The sequence below is a fragment of the Bubalus bubalis genome, chromosome 14, assembly GCF_019923935.1.
Source record: "Bubalus bubalis isolate 160015118507 breed Murrah chromosome 14, NDDB_SH_1, whole genome shotgun sequence".
Classification (NCBI taxonomy): domain Eukaryota; kingdom Metazoa; phylum Chordata; class Mammalia; order Artiodactyla; family Bovidae; genus Bubalus; species Bubalus bubalis.
In genome coordinates, this window is record NC_059170.1 from 59107470 (window position 1) to 59129516 (window position 22047).

Sequence of the window (22047 nt, forward strand, 5' to 3'; positions counted from 1 at the left end):
GCTAAACAAATTATGGAACATCATATTGTTAAAAATATGTAAAATATGAAGTATTACATAGTTATTAAGAAGAATGAGTTAGGTCTGCCTTTGGGGTTGTTACAATTACTTTTCCCATTTCACAGATGTGGAAACAGATGGTAATCAACTTGCCCCGGGTCACAGAGCTAAACATTGCTGGACCTGGGTTACAGATCCATGAAGAGCATTTCAAAATGGAGGCCACAGTCAAAGTTATTAAGGGTTGCCAAGAGTCTGGACGGATAAATACTGAAAAAGGACACTGAACTCGGTAATTAAGAGGCCACCTTATCCTAGATAGGGTCTGAGTTCAAAGGCTTTAGGAGAAGAGCACATCAAAGAGTCATGTATGGATGTGAGAGTTGGGCCATAAAGAAGACTGAGTGCCAAAGAACTGATGCTTTTGAACTGAGGTGCTGGAGAAGTCCCTTGAGAGGTGCTTGAGAGTCCCTTGGACAGCAAGGAGATCAAACCAGTCAATCTTAAAGGAAATCAACCCAAATATTCATTGGAAGGACTGATGATGAAGCTGAAGTTCCAGTACTTTGGCCACCTGATGGGAAGAGCTGTTTCATTGGAAAAGACCCTGATGCTGGGAAAGATTGAGGGCAAGAGAACAAAAGGAGAAGGCGACAGAGGATGAGATGGTTGGATGGAATCTCTGACTCAATGGACATTGAGTTTGAGCAAACTCTGGGAGAGAGTGAAGGACAGGGAAGCCTGGCATGCTGCAGTTCATGGGGTCTCAAAGAATCGGACCTGACCTAGTGACTGAACAACAGCAACACCAAAGAGTAAACAATGACTATTTTTTCAAGCAATGCAACAGCCAGTAGCAGGAGACAGGAAGATGGTTTTAATGACTTGCCTCTGCTTGAAACTCTACCAAGGCTCCTTAACTTTCTTAGAACAAAATGACATCCTTATGTTTGGCTGCTGCTGCTAAGTCGCTTTGGTCGTGTCTGACTCTGTGCGACCCCATAGACGGCAGCCCACCAGGCTCCCCCGTCCTTGGGATTCTCCAGGCAAGAGCACTGGAGTGGGTTGCCATTTCCTTCTCCAATGCATGAAAGTGAAAAGTGAAAGTGAAGTCGCTCAGTCATGTCTAACTCTTTGTGACCCCATGGACTGCAGCCCACCAGGCTCCTCCGTCCATGGGATTTTCCAGGCAAGAGTACTGGAGTGGGGTGCCATTGCCTTCTCCGTATGTTTGCCTACAAGGTTCTATCTGATCTGGGCTCCATCTACCATTTTGGTAATATCATTTGCCAGTCTCCTCCTATGCACCTTGGCTCAAGCGGTAAAGAGTTCACTGCAATGCAGTGAGGAGAGAGAGAGAGACAGAGGAGACTCGGATTCAGTCCCAGGGTTGGGAAGATCTCCTGAAGGAGGAAATGGCAACCCACACCAGTATTCTTGTCTGGAAAAACCCATGAACTGAGGATCCTGGTGGGCTACAGTCCCTGGGGTTGTGAAGAGTCAGACACGACTGAACATGCACACTACTCATCTCCTCCCGACCAACTGTGCTCTGGCATCATCTGCCTGCTTTCTGTCCCCTGCATAGACAGCTCCTGCCTGGGGAGTGTCAGACTCCACTGTGCCCTTGACCTGGAACCCTACTCCCCCTGTATGTGCATCTCTTTATTTATCTAGGTTTCTATCAAGTCTCCTGCTCAGAGGTCTTCCCTGATCAACTTACCCTAAATAGCATTCCTTCCACCCCTGTCATCTTCAGCCACTCTTTTTTCTTTAGTTTTTTTCCCAGCCCTCATCACCACAACCATATATTTACTTGTTTAGCGTTTGCCTTCCAACACCAAACATGAGCTCCATGAGAAGAGGGACTTTGTTTTTGTTTCTTATGGTACCTCCAGCAACTGGAACAGTTGTTGTTACATGATAGGAGCTCAATAAAGCTTTGTTAAAGGAATTAAGAAATGAAGTTGGAAGGAACTGTACTTCTTCCCATGAAGCTCATACTTTAATTGTGTGTAAATAATGTGCACACACACACATACACAATATTCACACAAGTTCATGGAGGGCAAAAACAGCACACAAGCCTCATAACATAGACAGTGCACTGAGGTCAACCAGAAAACACTTTGCACAAGTGAAGAGCTTCACGTGAGATTTTGAGGAAAAGGACAGGAGCTTGGATTTATAAGAAGAGAAGTATAAGTGAGGGATGAGTAATGTTTAATCTGAAGACAGAAGGAGAAGGAAGATTGAAAGAGAAAGTCATGTGGAAGTCACCAATTCTCTGGAGGGCTCAAAATAACATCTTTTTTGACCTTAATAAAATCCATAGATTTTATTCAGATCTGCACACTTGTACTCATTTGTGGGTCTGGCTGTATTAAGTTCTATATGATTTTATCACACAAGTGTCCACCACCACACTCAAGAAACTGAGCGGCTCTATTACTACAAGTCTCCTTATGTGACCTTTTACTAACAGAGGCGACCTCCTCCATCCTCATCAGCCTGGTTATAGCTTACATGATAAATTTGTTCTAAATGGATCTACTCTTTCAGAGATACAGACTTTGTTGTTCAGAAAACAGTGTTCAGAGTAACACATCAGTTAAAAGTTTATACTAAAATGCTCATCAAATTGGAAGCTTTTCAGGCCAGTTGTGTACAAGGAGACTTTGAATCAAAACAAAGTGTTATCTAATTTAGAAAGGAATGAACCAGGGTATTCAATACTCCCCACATATTCTCCTTGGAGAAGGAAATGGCAACCCACTCCACTGTTGTTGCCTGGAAAATCCCATGGACAGAGGAGCCTGGCAGGCTACAGTTCATGTGGTCAAAAAGAGTTAGACACACCCGAGTGACTGAGCACCCCCCTCTATCCTCCTCTACCACATTCTGTTATTTTGGGAAGGACAAATCAGATATTTTTCAGAGTTAGCATCCCTAGAGGAAAGAACAGCTTATTATGTAAGCATCAATAAATGTGTTGCAGCATGTGGGAACTTTTGTTGTGGCAAGTGAGATCTAGTTCCCTGACCAGGGATTGAACCCAGGCCCCCTGCATTGGGAGTGCAGAGTCTTAACCACTGGATCACCAGGGGAGTCCTGCAACTAATACCTCGAGCAGCCAAATAAAATTAATAAATAAGAATAAATATTAAAAAATAAATAAATGTGTTGATAATACATTTGCTTCTTGAAATGTTCATGATTATTTGAGGACATGTCCATAACATGTAGCAAATTTGAGGGACTGTCTACAGTAACAGCAGGGTATTTGCAAGAACACTGGGCTTGGAGTCCAAAGACCCCAGTTCTGTCACTTATTAGCTGTGTGGCTTTTGGCAGTTCCCTTAGCCTCTCAGAAACCTCTCAGTTTCTTTCCATAAAATGAGATGAAGACTCATTATGTTGTTACAAAGATTCCATCCCTTAATGGATGTGGAAATGCTTGGTAAATTGTTCTGCAAATACAGACAGCCCATTTCTTTTGTGCTGGAGTTAATTAGGGGACTCTTAGGTCAGTAGGCACTGATGCTCTTTCAGATCTACGCTTACTTTTCTCTCTTCAGTACATTACTAGTCTTCACTAAAGCATTTTGATTTTATTTTTGGTGTCTCCACTGGCCACTATTACAAATAATCAGATAGGAGGAAAAGGGAGACATGTTCTCAGATCCCTCTTTACAGAAGCAAGGGGCGAGACAACTGATAGGAGGAAAGTAGTCAACAGCAGAGGAAACGTCATGGCTTTGGAAAGTATTATTAAGGAATCGTTTTTTTCTAATTGCAGAATATAATCCTTCAAAGGCTTGGGTGGTGGAGTTCCAAGATAACCTAGAAAAAGAGTGGTTGGTTTTCAATGGTACAGATGAACCTGTCAGCAGGGCAGGAAGAGAAATGCAGACACAGAGAACAGACGTGTGAACATAGCAGGAAGGAGAGGGTGGGATGAACTGAGCAAGTAACACTGACATAGACACACCCGCTGTTGTTGTTCTGTAGTTGCTAGTCAGTCCTGAGTGGTGTCCGGCTCTTTTGCGACCCCATAGACTGTAGCCCACCAGGTTCCTCTGTCCGGAAGATTTCCTAGGCAAGAATCCTGGAGTGGGTTGTTATTTCCTTTTTCAGGGGATCTTCCCCACCGTATGTAAAATAGCTAGCTAGTGGGAACCTGCTGTAAAGCACAGAGAGCTCAGTTTGGTGCTCTGTGATAACCTAGAAAACAAAGATCATGGCATCCGGTCCCATCACTTCATGGGAAATAGATGGAGAAACAGTGGAAACAGTGTCAGACTTTATTTTTCTGGGCTCCAAAACCACTGCAGATGGTGACTGCAGCCATGAAATTAAAAGACGCTTACTCCTTGGAAGGAAAGTTATGACCAACCTAGATAGCATATTCAAAAGCAGAGACATTACTTTGCTAACAAAAGTTCGTCTAGTCAAGGCTATGGTTTTTCCTGTGGTCATGTATGGATGTGAGAGTTGGACTGTGAAGAAGGCTGAGCGCTGAAGAATTGATGCTTTTGAACTGTGGTGTTGGAGAAGACTCTTGAGACTCCCTTGGACTGCAAGGAGATCCAGCCAGTCCATTCTGAAGGAGGTCAGCCCTGGGATTTCTTTGGAGGGAATGATGCTAAAGCTGAAACTCCAGTACTTTGGCCACCTCATGCGAAGAGTTGACTCGTTGGAAAAGACTCTGATGCTGGGAGGGATTGGGGGCAGGAGGAGAAGCGGACGACAGAGGATGAGATGGCTGGATGGCATTACTGACTCGATGGACGTGAGTCTCAGTGAACTCCGGGAGTTGGTGATGGACAGGGAGGCCTGGTGTGCTGAGATTCATGGGGTCGCAAAGAGTCGGACACGACTGAGCGACTGATCTGATCTGATCTGATCTGATAACCTAGAGGGGCAGGATTGGGGTGGGCTGGGAGGGAGGCACAAGAGGAAGGAGATATATGCATGATATGCATGGATGTATATATCTGATTCATTTGGTTGTTCAGCAGAAATTAACACAACATTGTAAAGCAGTTATACTCCAACAATATATATATTAAAAATAAAATTTAAAACTAAAAAAAAAAAAAGAAACAGTGGTTGGTTACCATTTTTCACCAGTGTTTAAACTTGCTTTAGTAAGTTCCCTCCATGGAAACATACCTCCAATTTTATAAGGCACAGTGATGGGTATAAAGTATGCTTTATGAATATGCTCTGGGCTCAGCATTGCTGGAATAGAGATCTTCTACATTAAGGGGCAGTCATGCATCTGTTACAGTTCTGGCCTGTGTCCCAACTTTCAGGGGCTCCTCTTTCATAAAGTCCACTTTCTTGGAAAGCCAGCAATGGAAGGTCGAGTCCTCTCAAACCTTGAACCTCTCTGACTTCTTCTTCTGCCACATCTCTCTGACTCTAACTGGAGAAAGTTCTCTGCTTTTAAAGCTTCATTCAATCAGATTGGGCCCACTCAGATAATCCAGGATAATATCCCTATTTTAAGGTCTGTAACCTTAATTATATCTGTAAAGCATGTAATGTGACATATTCAAGTTCCAGGGATCAGAGCATGGAGGTCTTTGGAGTCCATTCTGTTCACCTCACTGCTCATAGCCCTTAAAATGACCACCATAAACCTCTTGCATCTGTGTATTTCATCACTCAATCCAAGTTAACATGAAATTTTACAAACTCTATCTTTCTTCATGCAGATTTCATGCCTGTGTTATTAGATTAAGAGACATTTCACTGCCAATCTGTTGGGGCTGCTATAAACATAAATAATACAGACTGGGTGGATAAACAACAGATGTTTATGTCTCACATTCCCAGAGGCTGGGAAATCCAAGATCAAGGTGCTGGCACACTTAGTGTCTAGTAAGAGGTCATGTCCTTGTTTATAGACAACTACCTGTTTGCTATGTCCTTACACGGCCAAAAGGTCAAAGGTGTCCCCTGGAACCTCTGTTATAAGGAAACTAATCCCATTCATGAGGGCACCACACTTGTCGTATCACCTCCCAAAGGCCCCAGTTGCTAACACCATCACAGTGGGGATTAGGTTTCAACAGATGAATTTTAAGGGGACACAAACTTCCAGACTATAGTCCCTACCAAAATTCTTGAAGAGTCATATTCCTTGTATAAAACAGAATAATGAGTTTTTCTCCCCTCCAAAAAAAAAAAAGATACAAAAGAACATTTTTAAAAATGTAATGTTTCTTGGCTTCAGTTATGCCCATAGCAAGTTGAAAGCAAGCCCTGAAGATAGTTATGGTCTGCATGGTTAGCATTATAAAAATTCCCATATTGTTGCTATAGAAGTAGTATATTTAAATAGTTTGTTAAAGCTGGATGCTTAAATTGCTTATAAATAAAGGAACAGAGGAAATACTTAGACTAATAATTCTTAACTCCAAAATTCTTTGTTTACCCTATCTATTTTTAAACATGGTTGGTCCTGTATATAGATATTTCACTACCATGTGTAATATTAATGTCCTTAAATGAACACTTTTTACAGATGGCAAGGGAATCATGTCAGCTTTGATGGAGGTTATATACTGGAAATCACACTAAAAAGAATATGGAAAAGTGAAACGGAATAGTTTCCAAGTAGGCTGGAAGCAAAGAAGAATATTAAATTATCACCCAGGAAACCAGAGCTAGAAAATTTTTAAGATCTCACCATTAAGATCAGTTAGAGTTTAGTGTCAAGATAAAAAATACATATATATATGTATATACATATATATATGCATATACCTAAGCTGTATGAAGGAGCAGAAAGTCAGAAAGAGCAGAGCAAGAGGCCAGAAAATCCCTGCCCTGGGCTGTGAGGTCAGGCTACAGCCGCTCTCCACACTGAAGAGGAAGCTTAGGAGGTCAGTGATGGGAGAGGCAGAGATTCTAACCCTCCCCCCTCTTATACTTAGACAAGTGACATTCAGCAGCGTGGTTGCAAATGCCATTAGGCAAATGAGCAAATGGCAGTGAGCGAATACGCCTTTGAAAGTCTACATGATATTCTAATTCAGAAGTGAAAGTCTTAGATGTCTGTGACCCTGAGTAATTGTTTTTGTACTAGCTGCCAAAAAAATCACAGTGAAGTCATTTTAGACACTTCAGTCGAAACACAGGGAAGCTTTTATGAGGCTAATAAACCCATCTCTACTATGTTGTAAATTCATATATTTCAAAATTCTTCTGAAAGTATATAACCTTTTTTGAAGTACACACTGTGCATGTTTTTTGGAATGAAAGCGTTGCAACATGCCATGGCCGGAAGGACTAAAGTTGAGGTTAAAAGTGAAGTATTGAAAAACAGCTGCTTCTATGGAAGAACCCCACACGTCACTACAGCTACAGCCTGACTACTGCAGGCTGTGGTTCTGCCTTGGGAACCAGAGAGAGAATGGCTCAAGGCATGCGGTTAGTGGAAGGTTGTGGCATTGTTCTTCCAAATATGACTCTAAATATATTTGTATTTCACCTCAGGTTAGAAAACCAATCAATGAACCAACAATGACAATTCCATCCAAATTTACTTGTATCATGACACAGACAGTTTAGTGCATATTGTTGGAAAGCTGTAGGGTGCAGAAGCTATCAGTCATGGGCAATATACCAAAGGGCAGAAAGATCCAGAAAACACTAAACAATAGAGCTGGAATGAATTTTAGAGATCCTCTAATCCAAAGGTTCTCAATTCATGGGCTTTGGGCTGCTATCATAACAAAGGAACAATAAGTTTATAGATGTCACAAGCCTCATATATAGCACACAAACATACACACAAACACACTCACACCCAGCTGCTACATTTTAAACAGTAATATATTTAAATCAGTTGTGTTCCCTTTTCCTTTCCAAGATAGCATGTTTTGTCCAACTCTTTGTGACCCTATGGACTGTAGCCTGCCAGGCTCCTCTGTCCATGGGATTCTCTGGGCAAGAATACTGGAGTGGGTTGCCCTCCTCCAGGGGATCTTCCTGACCCAGAGATTAAACCCACATCTCTTATCTTTCCTGGGCTTCCCTGATAGCTCAGTTGGTAAAGAATCTGCCTGCAATGTGGGAGACCCCGGTTCGATTCCTGGGTCAGGAGGATCCCCTGGAGAAGGGATAGGCTACCCACTCCAGTATCCATGGGCTTTCCTTGCAACTCAGTTGGTAAAGAATCTGCTGGCAATGCGGGAGACCTGGGTTCAGTCCCTGGGTTGGGAAGATCCCCTGGAGAAGGGAAAGGGAACCCACTCCAGTATTTTGGTCTGGAGAATTCCATGAACTGGATAGTCCATGGGGTCGCAAAGAGTCGGACACGACTGAGTGACTTTTTCACCTTTTTCTTATCTTTCCTGCATTGGCAGGCTGTTTATTTAACACTAGCGCCACCTGGGAAGCCCTTCCAAGATACTTGTGTCAAGTTCTCTGTACAACACTGGCTCACAATAAATTTTAATTTCTCCCTGGGTTTTATTTTCTAAAGCCCTGAGTTCCTTGGAGGAATTAAGAGTGGAGAAGAGAGGTGCAAGTTTAAGTCAAAGGAAGGAAGGTTTTCCATCCTGTAAAAGATACGAAAATCTTTTGAGATTGCCCAGGAGACAGGAAGGAACAATAGAATCAGTGGGGTAGGGAATTCTCTAGTTTCCTAGGACATCTAGTACATCTGGGAAGATATACCATCCAACAACCAGAACTTTTAGACTCAGCAAAGATTATCACATGCAGAAAACAAACAAAAGGAGGCAATTGTAAAAGAAGCAAGTGGTTTCAGACAATGAGTATTTCAGGGCTAATCAGCGTGAGTTGAAGATTGGAGGGATGTTAGGGTGGAAGGGGGAGCCCCAGTAATGACTCTGTGTGTGTGTGCTCAGTTGTGTCTAAGTCTATGTGATCCCATGGACTGCCAGGGCTCCTCTGTCCATGGGATTTTTCAGGCAAGAATACTGGGGTGGGTTGCCATTTCCTCCTCCAGGAGATCTTCCTGACCTAGGGATTGGACCTGCATTTCCTGTGTATCTTCTACATTGCAGGCAAAACCTTTCCCTGATGAGCCATGAATGAAATTAGTTAAATTACTAGACTGACAAAATCATCTTTGTGATATTCAAAGTCAGATTAAGTAGTGTTTTTAAAGTGACATTTTGTATATACCAGAACTTACTGTATAGTACTACTGTGCTATAAACATATACACAAGACTACTCTGAAAATGTACACAGATGTTTTGAGAAAGAAAACTAAGTTTGATTAAAATAAGTTCTAAGTGGGACTTCCTTGGTGGTCCCGTGGTTAAGACTCTGCATTGCCAATGCAGGGGGCAAGGGTGTGATTCCTGGTTTGATCTCTGTGCAACACTATGGACTATAGTCTCCCGGGCTCCTCTGTCCATGGGATTCTCCAGGCAAGAATACTAGGGTGGGTTACCATTTCCTCCTCCAGAGGATCTTCCCAACCCAGGGATTGAACCCATGTCTCCTATGTCGCCTGCATTGGCAGATGGGTTCTTTACCACTAGTGCCACCTAGTCCTCTGACCAGGGATCAAACTCGTGCCCCTTGCAGTGGAAACGCAGAGTCCCAACCACTGGACTATCAGGGAAGTCCCAGGCCATAGAACTACTGATTCCATCACTTTTACCTGCACCCAGCACTCTCCAGGTGATTCTGATGCATACAGAGACTTGGGGACCTCTATATCCTTCAAGACACAGGCATGAACAAATCTATAAAGTAATTTAATTACAGCTGAAGATCATTATTATCAATGACAGAGCTTTGCTTCTAGCAAATTTTTTCTTTAATGGAGCTTTGCTTCTAGCAAATTCTTTCTTTAATGGAGCTTTGCTTCTAGCAAATTCTTTCTTTAATGGACCTTTGATTCTCGCTCCATTCTATCTCTGGCCTCCTATTCAGTCCTGTTCTTTTCACTCTAATAAATAACTGATCAACTCTACTGGACAACATATGCTCACTAGAGGTGTTAGGGGAAGCACACTGACTGAAACCGCCCAACATGGCCAGGCACCATAGTAACCATTTGCGTGAGCTGTTTTATGACAGGAGATCCTGTCATAAGGAATATGGAACTAATAACCCACCACCAACCGGAAGAGTTCGGGAAAGGTCTAAAGGAGACACTGCGTGTCCGTCCACTTCCCAGAATCCCTCTCGCTAGCATCCATCTTGGCTGAGCGATGCGTGCGCCACCAGGAAAGACTCTGAATTAGAATGATTGGCCAAAGACCACCCGGAAACTAATCCCATCACCATAAAACCCAGGACTGCGAGCCACATGGCAGAGCAGTTCTCCTGGGTTCCCTTACCCTACTGCTCTCCACGCGGGTGCCCTTTCCCAATAAAATCTCTTGCTTTGTCAGCACATGTGTCTCCTCAGACAATTCATTTCCGAGTGTTAGACAAGAGCCCAGTTTTGGGCCCTGGAGGGGGGTCCTCCTTCCTGCAACAGAGGCAACAGAGGAAACTCTTGTAGTCTGAGAAATGGAGTTTACTGACCCATGCAGTCCATCATAAGTTAACAAAGTGTGGGGACTTTCTCCTTCTGAGATCATAATTTATCAGTTGAAAGCACTGCAAAATCTTATGCGAATTTCTTTCAAAAACATTCACTGAAGGACTACTACATTAGATGTGCTCTGTCAGAAACAAGGCCTATGAAGGTTATCTTATTCTTTGTACCTTTCTCCCTTCGTGAAGATCACAGCTTAGTGGTGAAGAGGCAAATTATCCTACCCCTATTTACACTTCTGCATCTGGCTTTTCACCTACTGTGATCCTGTCAGCTGGCATTCTTTGAAATTCATATTAAAATAGCATTGGGAAGAAACGAGAGAATTGAGGACACCATTACTCTTTTCTTTGCTATTTGCAGAGACTTAAAGAAATAAAGTAAGGAGTTGGGAGCACTTCAAATGAAATTACCTTAGCCTCTAATGGGCAGCCTCGGTCTGTGCTAGGGTTAATTTTGTCTAGAGGACATTAACCATGGGGCAAACTCTTCTGTTTCTTATAAAAGCTGCTGGATGATCCAGGAAGCTAGGACAATGAGGCACCTGTGGGTTGTTCTTTTTAATTAAAAACTCTTTAATGGGATGGACTTTCAGGCATTTACTTGTGGTAAATGCTAGAATTTGGTCCACCTCATTTTGCAAAATTCAATTTGTAAATCGTGTTTAAAAATAGCCTCCTGGTTTGAGCACACAATAAAAAAATCCACAGCAGAACCTGAAGGATGGACTTACAGGCTATTCAGATTAGAAAGCAAGTAAGATTGCAAAGTGTCTGTTGTATGGATGGATGTTTGTAAGTGCCTGGAAACTGGCAGAGAGCTCCTGAGAAAACAGAGAAGGTCATCCAGAGACTGTCATATTGGGAGACCTTGGGCCATTACGCCTGAGAAAGGGTTTGAACAGAAACCCTACAGAATAAGAGTTGAGTTAGCCACAGAGCTGGAAGGATAAAAAAAATCCAGTGAGAGCAATTGTTAAGCAGTTAGTGAAGTGTGAAGCTCTGCTGTATGGAGAATGCTATCCTTATATGAACTTTCAGAACACGTCTTAGGAAGGATCAGTGGAGTAACAGTCTGTCACTTGGGAGCAACTGCCTCACTTCCCATTATTTCAACACAGATCTAGGATATTGGCCCTGTGGAGAAGGTGAGTAAAGAATGTTTCAGAGTAACTAACTTCTATTAAAGCTCCCTATATGGCAGAAAGTTAAGAAGAACTAAACAGCCTCTTGATGAAAGTGAAAGAGGAGAGTGAAAAAGTTGGCTTAAAGCTCAACATTCAGAAAACTAAGATTATGGCATCTGGTCCCATCACTTCATGGCAAATAGATAGGGTAACAATTGAAACAGTGAGAGACTTTATTTTTGGCGGGGGGGCTCCAAAATCACTGTAGATGGTAACTGCAGTCTTGAAATTAAAAGACACTTGCTCCTTGGAAGGAAAGTTATGACCAACCTAGCAAAAGCAAAGTGAAGTCGCTCAGTCATGTCCGACTCTTTGCAACCCCGTGGACTGTAGCCTACCAGGCTCCTCAATCCACAGAATTCTCCAGGCAAGAATACTGGAGTGGGTTGCCATTTCCTTCTCCAGGGGATCTTCCCAACCCAGGGATTGAACCTGGGTCTCCCGCATTACAGGCAGACGTTTCACTGTCTGAACCACCAGGACCAACCTAGACAGCATATTAAAAAGCAGAGACATTACTTTGCCAACAAAGGTCTGTCTAGTCAAGGCTATGGTTTTTCGAGTAGTCATGTATGGGTATGAGAGTTGGACTATAAAGAAAGCTGAGTGCCGAAGAATTGATGCTTTTGAACTGTAGTGTTGGAGAAGACTCTTGAGAGTCCCTTGGACTGCAAGGAGATCCAACCAGTACATCCTAAAGGAGATCAGTCCTGAGTGTTCATTGGAAGGACTGATGTTGAAACTGAAACTCCAATACTTTGGCCACCTGATGCGAAGAGCTGACTCATTTGAAAAGACTCATTTGAAAGATTGAAGGCAGGAGGAGAAGGGGACAACAAAGGATGAGCTGGTTAGATGGCATCACCGACTCAATGGACATGAGTTTGGATAAACTCTGGGAGTTGGTGGTAGACAGGGAGGCCTGGTGTGCTGTGGTCCATGGGGTGCTGCGTGTCCGCAAAGAGGCAGACACAACTGAGTGACTGAACTGATACATCAGAATTTGGATGGATGGTGACTGCATGTGTAAATGATATCTAGAAAAGACAGCTCCATGCAAGCTTCCAGCTTAATTTCAATTAGCTGGAATTTCAAATTCCAGCTTAATTTCATGAGTTCCTATTTCTCAATTGAAGATTTGTATATTAATATTTCAAGCCGTCCCTGGGCAAAATGTCATAATTTATAGCCCAAAATCAACTCGTTTATTCATTTGTTCTAACAACACTCATGGCAAGATATTTGAGGAACTGTATCAACGATAACATTGAGCTTTCTGTTGTCCTTTTATTTAGGCATTTGTCCCATACATTTTTTTTCTGGGGGGGTGGTGGGCACACACACAGTGGCATATGGATTCCTAGTTCCCTGACCAGGGATTGAACCTGGACCCCCCTGCAATGGAAGCCTGGAGTCTCAACCACTGGATCTCAAAGGAAGCTCCCATTTGTCCCATACATACTTTTAAGTACCTTCCACATTCTGGAACTGTACCAAGTTCTAGGGATAAAAATATAGACCCAATTTATCTACTCCTCAACCTAACCATTGAAAGGGTGACATTACATTAATAACTAAAAGGAATGTGTAATTACAAGCTGATATGCATTATATTAATTAGGATGAGCTAAATTACACAGTGGTCACAAATAATCTCAGCTTCTCAAAGCTTGCAACAAATACAAAGGTGTATTTCTTATTCACAAAAACATCTACTTTATAACTATGCAATTCTATGGGGCAGATGAAAACTGTCCTCCAGGTGGAAATTCAATATACATATTGCATATCTTTGCATATCTTTCAAATTTCTCATAAGGGAAATTCAACAAAAATTTAGCAGCATTTGTGAAGTGTTCTTGTCTGGAGAATCCCAGAGACAGAGGAGCTTAGCAGGCTACAGTCCATAGGGTGGCAAAGAGTTGGATCAACTGAAGCGACTTAGCATGCACGTACACGTGAAGGGTTCTTGTACAACTAACTTGAAGAAAGCATTGCCGTGCATTTTTCCAACCATTAGCTACACTGCTATCCAGTGTGGCTTGATGAAACCTGTAGACACCATTTTGATCACAAGAACAGATACTTTCCATTAGGGTAACTCACTGGCTACCTAAGGTTACAAGCTTGATGGTTCAGAATAATAAATTAGATTTAAAGGTTCAAAATTAATATATATGGGAGGTAAAAGCAAGAGAAAATGAAGATGAATTGTATATGTAGAGTTAGCAGCCCAGTCATACTGTATGCAAATAACCACAACACTCGGGATTAAAAAAGGATCTGTCTAAAATAATCCAGCCCCTTATTATGTGAGAGAGAAATTCTAACTGCAACTGAGCAAACAGTATGGGACTCCAAAGAGAATTCACTCACCCTGTATCTTTATAAAATCAGACCAAACAGTGACCTTCTCATTAAAGATAAGCAAACAAGAAAAAGACAAAACCAATGGAAAAAACTCTGCAACCAAAAAGGAGGGAAATGTCATAGTTAAGATGAGAGGAACCTCCTACTTAAGAAAAGGTCTACTGCAAGAGTCACAAGACTGTCAGCAATGTAGCTTCCTGCTTCCCAGATGTAAGAAGCCTGAGAAACAAGAAAAGAAAGCAGTAAGACAGCAGGAAATCAATAAGATTCTTTAGGCAGAGGAAGAGAAGAAGAGGGAACTACTTAAAATAAGAAGTTATTACAAGAAAACTATAAATGTACTGGCAGATTTTAAAATCTGCCTGCAAAATTATTTTTCCAGTTAATTAAAAATACAAAAAATCAAAATAAATTTGAGATTATTTTCCAGAAGACAGAGGAAGAGGATGGAAATAAACATAATGATAAACAGCGTGACAAATATGAAACAGAAAAAAAAATCCCTGTGTATGTATAATTGATAGTGCTAAGACACAATAAGAGCAAATAATAGATTACTGAGACAATAATCAAACTCATAATAGAGTAGAACATTTTTATGAGTTTAAGACAGTCTTGAGTTAACAATATATCAAATAATTAATGAGAAAAAAACTCTTACAAAATCAATGAAAAAAAAAACTCAAACACTGAAAAAAAAGAAACAAAATCAAGAAAACAAGTTATCAATAAACATTTAAATCTATTCTCTTCCTAGCAATGAAAGAAAATAATATCTTAAAAGTAATTTTTCATTTGCTTAATTGATTTGAACATTCTGAACTCATTTGTCCCAACTCTAGGAAATTTGTAGCAAAATATGTATTCCCATTTGAATGCAGAGTTTCAAAGAATAGCAAGGAGAGATAAGAAAGCCTTCCTCAGCCATCATTGCAAAGAAATAGAGGAAAACAACAGAATGGGAAAGACTAGAGATCTCTTCAAGAAAATTAGAGATACCAAGGGAACATTTCATGCAAAGATGGGCTCGATAAAGGACAGAAATGGTATGGACCTAACACAAGCAGAAGATATTAAGAACAGGTGGCAAGAATACACAGAAGAACTGTACAAAAAAGATCTTCACGACCCAGGTAATCACGATGGTGTGATCAGTCATACCTAGAGCCAGACATCCTGGAATGTGAAGTCAAGTGGGCCTTAGAAAGCATCACTACGAACAAAGCTAGTGGAGGTTATGGAATTCCAGTTGAGCTATTCCAAATCCTGAAAGATGATGCTGTGAAAGTGCTGCACTCAATATGCCAGCACATTTGGAAAGCTCAGCAGTGGCCACAGGACTGGAAAAGGTCAGTTTTCATTCCAATCCCAAAGAAAGGCAATGCCAAATAATGCTCAAACTACTGCAAAACTGCACTCATCCCACACACTAGTAAAGTAAGGCTCAAAATTCTCCAAGCCAGGCTTCAGCAATACGAGAACCGTGAACTTCCTGATGTTCAAGCTGGTTTTAGAAAAGGCAGAGGAACCAGAGATCAAATTGCCAACATCTGCTGGATTATTGAAAAAGCAAGAAGAGTTCCAGAAAAACATCTATTTCTGCTTTATTGACTATGCCAAAGCCTTTGACTGTGTGGATCACAATAAACTGTGGAAAATTCTTCAAGAGATGGGAATACCAGACCACCTGATCTGCCTCTTAAGAAACCTATATGCAGGTCAGGAAGCAACAGTTAGAACTGGACATGGAACAACAGACTGGTTCCAAATAGGAAAAGGAGTATGTCAAGGCTGGATATTGTCACCCTGCTTATTTAACTTATATGCAGAGTACATCATGAGAAACATGGGGCTGGAAGAAGCACAGGCTGGAATCAAGATTGCCAGGAGATATATCAATAACCTCAGATATGCAGATGACACCACCTTTATGGCAGAAAGTGAAGAGGAGATAAAAAGCCTCTTGATGAAAGTGAAAGAGGAGAGTGAAAAAGTTGGCTTAAAGCTCAACATTCAGAAAACAAAGATCATGGCATCTGGCTCCATCACTTCATGGGAAATAGATGGGGAAACAGTGGAAACAGTGTCAGACTTTATTTTTCTGGGCTCCAAAATCACTGCAGATGGTGACTGCAGCCATGAAATTAAAAGACGCTTACTCCTTGGAAGGAAAGTTATGACCAAGCTAGATAGCATATTCAAAAGCAGAGACATTACTTTGCCAACAAAGGTCCTTCTAGTCAAGGCTATGGTTTTTCCAGTGGTCATGTATGGATGTGAGAGTTGGACTGTGAAGAAAGCTGAGTGCCAAAGAATTGATGCTTTTGAACTGTGGTGTTGGAGAAGACTCTTGAGAGTCCCTTGGACTGCAAGGAGATCCAACCAGTCCATCCTAAAGGAGATCAGTCCTGGGTGTTCATTGGAAGGCCTGATGCTAAAGCTGAAACTCCAATACTTTGGCCGCCTCAGGCGAAAAGTTGACTCATTGGAAAAGACCCTGATGCTGGGAGGGATTGGAGGCAGGAGGAGAAGGGGACGACAGAGGATGAGATGTCTGGATGGCATCACCGACTCGATGGACGTGAGTTTGAGTGAACTCCGGGAGTTGGTGATGGACAGGGAGGCCTGGTGTGCTGCAATTCATAGGGTCACAAAGAGTCGGACATGACTGAGCGACTGAACTGAACTAAACTGATGTATTCTCATACATCAGTGATGAAAAATCATTCTGAGCTTATTGAAAGGTAACCTGATGTTGTATTTTAAAAGTCTTAAAGCTTTGGGTACTGTAACTACACTGCTAGGAATTTAGCTTAAGAAACACAGAGAAAAACACACGAAGATATATGTATAAGGAACGATATTCACCATAGTCATATTTAATAGTAAAAGAGGAAACAATGTCCTTATGTCCAACTGTTATTAAACAAATTACAGTGTGTCCTAGTTGCAGACATGGAGAAGCCTGGCATTCAGGTCCATCCAAGTCTGGGTTTGCCAAGCATATGTAGCAAGAAGACAACAGAACAAGATGGCTCAGTCTGCTGGCAGCATTTGGTAGAAGGAAGGGTTCATGGAGTCTAAGCTGGGGGAAGAGGAAGTCAGGAAGAGTTGCCTGATAATCAGGGAGCAAATCTAGAAGATAACAGCCTATGAGACAAAGCAGCTGAAGAATCAGTGTACCGAAAATAATTGAGTGAGATTGCTGGAAAGGGAGATGTGTCATTTCAAAGGCAAAACTCTTCTGAGTGAAAACCAGAGATTGAATGGCCCTGGGAGTGCTTGGCTTGAGCAGTGAAAGACGATCTTGGAGGTCAAAGGACCATGTCTTTACTGACATTGAGCTTGGCCAGGAGGAAGGCAGGGCAGTGGGTGGAAAGAAGGTCTGTGAACCAAGCGCCAAAATCTTTTATGAGGGGGGCCTATTAGTCTGCTAGGGCTTCCATAATGAAGTACCATACACTGGGTGGCTTAAAAAAGAGCAATTTGTTTTCTCATGGTTCTGGAGCCTAGAAGTTCAAGATCAAGGTGTTGGCAGGGCAGGTGGCTGGTTACTCCATGTCTTCACAAGATCTTCCCTCGTATGTCTGTGTCTTAATTTCCTTTTCTTATAGGGACAGCAATTATACTGGACGAAGGCCCATCTGAATGACCTCATTTGACCTTAGTCACCTCTTTAAAGACCTCATCTCCAAAGGGAGCTCTCTTACACTGTTGGTGGGAATGTGAATTGGTATAATCATTATGGAGAACTGTATGGAGGTTCCTTAAAATACTAAAGATAGAACTACCATATGATCCAGCAATCTCACTCCTGGGCATATATCCTGAGAAAACTATAATCTAAAGGATATATGCACCCCAAATCATTGCAGCACTGTCTACAATAGCCAAGACATAGAAGCAACCTAAATAAATGTCCATCAACAAAGGAATGGATGCAGAAGATGTGGTACAGATATACAGTGGAATATTACTCAGCCATGGAAAAACCAAATAATGCCATTTGCAGCAATATGGATAGAACTGGAGAGTATCATACTAAGTGAAGTCAAGTCAGACAGAGAAAGATAAATATCATTTGATATTGGTTATGTGAGGAATTTTAAAAAATGGTACAAATGAGCTTATCTACAAAACAGAAATAGAATCACAGATATAGAAAACAAACTTATGGTTACCGGGGAAGAGGGAGGGAAGCATAAATGGGGAGATTGGGATTGCAATATACACATTACTATATATAAAATAGATAATTAATAAGGACCTACCATAGAGCACAGGAAACTCTACTCAATACTCAGTAATGACCTATATGGGAAAAGAATCTAAAAAAGAATGGGTATATGTATATGTGGGGCTTCCCTGTTAGCTCAGCTGGTAAAGAATCTGCCTGCAATGCAGGAGACCCCAGTTTGATTCCTGGGTGGGGAAGAGCCCCTGGAGAAGGGATAAGCTACCTGCTCCAGTATTCTTAGGCTTCCCTGATGGCTCAGACAGTAAAGAATCCTCCTGCAGTGCTGGAGCCCTGGGTTTGATTGCTGGGTTTGGAAGATTCCCTGGGGAAAGGCATAGTAACCCACTCCAGTATTCTTGTCTGGAGAATCCCCATGAACAGAGAAGCCTGGCAAGCTACAGTGCATGAGGTCAAAAAGAGTCGGACACAACTGAGTGACTAAGCACAGCACAGCACAGCACATATGTGTATGTAAAACCAATTCACTCTGTTATACAGCAGAAACTAATGCAACATTGTAAATCAAATATACTCCAATAGAATTTAGAAGACAAAGACCTTATTCCCAATAAAGTCACATTCTAAGGTCCTAGGGGGATAAGACTTCAACATATGAATGTGGATAGGGAGACACAATTCAGCCCATAACAGGGATTGCCCAGGAGGTTGTTAAGTGACAAAAGCTAGAAGGAACACAGGGGAATATATCATTAGATGAACATAATAAGAGAGAAATGACTTTTAGTGGCAGTGTGTTTTAATATGACACCAACTTCAGCAACCCAGCCATACATGGAGGAAGAAAAAAAAAAAACCTCTCCATTTGAGAAAGTGATCACAAATATCACATCCTTAACAGTGAGGCAGGTAAGGCCAGAAAACAAAAGGAACATTTAGTAAAGAAGGTAAAGATTTAGCAGAAAAAACACTCAGTTAAAATTGTATAACAGATTCACACTTTATCACACTCCCCCATCTCTAAACACATGCGAATGTGACCAAATACAAAAAGAACAAACAAAAGCAACATAGCCAGGCTTTTAAAGAAGTAAGTATCACCCTAGACCAGGAACAGAGCAGAAACATCCATGGCTAAAGCACAGTCCTGCTGGGCGCTAATGCAGATGCCAGCAGGAGGTGGGTTGCTCATCATCTCTGGGAATAAAAACACCCCAAGGACTAGGGATGGTCCCTCCTTTCTCAGAGTAGCTAAAATAAAATCACTTTGCTTTTATGAAGTTTACCAGTGAGCTCCACTACACTAAATCCAGAAGTGAGCTTTCAACCCTCATATTCTTTTTTCCTGTTAACATCCATTTGTCTTACCACTCTCTTCTTTTCCCTTAATTCTCTTTGCAACTCTTTTAACTCTTTCCTCTTGAAATGCTTTGTTCACTTAGCTTCACAAACTCCATCCTTATTCTCATATTTCAATGGCCTTTTTCTCATCTTCTTTACTGGCTCCTCTTCACCTCTCCCCGTTCCAAACATGGCCATTACCAAGACCATGACCCTTGGCCCTATTAATTCTCTTCTCTGCTCACACTCTCTCCCTTCATGACTTCATTCATCTCATGGCCTATTGATCATATATACGACTCCCAGATTAGATGTCTGTCCCAAACCCCAAAGTATATTCCCAACTTCCCATTCACATCTCCACTTGGATATCTTATAGGCATTCTATTATTTCTAAAAAAATTTTTTTATGTGTACCATTTTTAAAGTTTTTATTGAATTTGTTACAAGATTGTTTGCTTTACAAACACTGTTTTGAGTTTTTGCTGTGAGGCATGTAGGATCCCAGCTCCCCGATCAGAAATCAAACCCTCACTCCTGCACTGGAAGGTGAAATTTTAAATAAAACCAGTGGGCCACCAGAGAAGCCCCTTTGGCAGGCATTCTAATAAATGCTTCCAAAACTGGACTCTTGCTCTCCGCCCCTTCCTGCCACCCATCTCCCATCCCACATGGGTCAAGTCTGTTCTTCCAAATTCTTTTAAAAAAATATTCATTTGGCTGTGTGGGTCTTAGCTGTGGCACGCAGCATCTTTCCACGTAAGGCACAGACTCTTTAGCTGCAGCCTGTGGGCTTAGTTGAGCCGCGCAGCACGTGGGATCTTAGTCCCCCAACCAGGGACGGAACCCGAGTCCCCTGCATTGCAAGGCAGATTCTTAAGCACAGGATCATCAGGGAAGTCCCCTGCTCTTCCCACATTCTTCACCATTCTTCATTCATCTTACTGAACAGCAACCCAATCCTTCCAACTGACTACCACACAAATACTGGAGTGGTTCTTCATTGCTGTCTATCTCATTACACATCTAATCCATTTAATGGAATCTTCAAAATACTTATAACCTCCATCACTTTCGCCCAGATTATTCATTCCACTCACTCCAGCCACACTGTCCCCCTTCCTGTGCCCCAAGTAAGCACAGTAGGGTTCTTCTGCCTCAGGACCTTTGCACTTCTTTCCTCTGTTTAGACTTCTCCTCTCCTTAGTTCAGGTCTTTACTTGAATATCACTTTCCCAGCAGTCCTTCCCTGATCATTTTATATACGATGACCAGGATGACGACTATGCCACAGACCTAGAAAGTAATCGGTCCAAACTTGACGAGAAAAGCAAAGGGCCCCTAGAGAATATCTTCAACTGTAACAAACTGGGCTGTTAAGGAGCTGATGACCCTATCAGGTGAAAGCAGGCAATTGTTTTTATGCCAATCTTTAAAGCTGCAGCTGAGAACTAAAGCAACACTGATAATGTACAAGTCACACTCCAGCTAACTGAGGTGGATGTTTAGCGACAGCAGTGAGCGGAGTTGAAGGTTGGGGATTCCCACATGGAATATTGGCCAAATATATTGAGAATTCACTAAGTACCAGGACCTTGTGTGTGCTTAGTCGCTCTCACCGTGTCCAGTTCTTTGCGACCTCATGAACTGTAACCCAGCAGGCTCCTCTGTCCATGGGGATTCTCCAGGCAAGAATACAGGGGTGGGTTGCCATGCCCTTCTCCAGGGCATCTTCCCAACCCAGGGATTGAATCCACATCTCCTGCATCTCCTTTCCTGCATTGCAGACGGATTCTTTACCCATTGAGCCACCTGGGAAGCCCTTCCGAAACAGTTTAAAAGGATTATGTCATTTAATTCTTGTAACAGCCTTATAAAGTAGGTATTATAGTTATCCCCATTTTATAGATGTACTGAGGAGTCTAGATACAGTGCCTAAGGTGATGTGTTAAGGAAAAGATTTACATTATTATTTAGAGTTACAAAAGCAATTAATAAATGGATCATTAATAATAAGAGTAAAGTCTTTGGAAATAGCACAAGCATGCCAAAGTCCTTATCTTTCATGGCAGGGAATGAATATATATTGCTCAAACAGTCTAGTATACAATGATAATTCAAGAGGGGGAAGCGTCAGCACATTGCCTGGGATGATTACAGAGGTAACCACAAGAAGAACTAAAAAAGAAAATTGGACACTGAGAATCTGGTTAGGGGAGGAGATATTTATTTTCTATATGATCATCTCCAATTCAAATTTTACTATCAATACCCATATTCCATTTGTAATAAAAATTCAAGACTTCCCTGGTGGTCCGGGGGTTAAGAATCTGCTTTCCAATGCAGGGGACGCAGGCTTGATCCCTGGCTGGGGAACCAAGATCCCACATATGGGGCAACTAAGCCTGCACGC

The 22047-nt window shown here is 41.9% G+C and overlaps 1 protein-coding gene across 2 annotated transcripts in view; it reads right to left on the minus strand.

The window, feature by feature from the left end:
* KIAA1217 (KIAA1217 ortholog) overlaps positions 1 to 22047 on the minus strand; it is an 829478-nt gene that overhangs the window by 668426 nt on the left and 139005 nt on the right. The gene's annotated exons all lie outside the window — the stretch shown is intronic.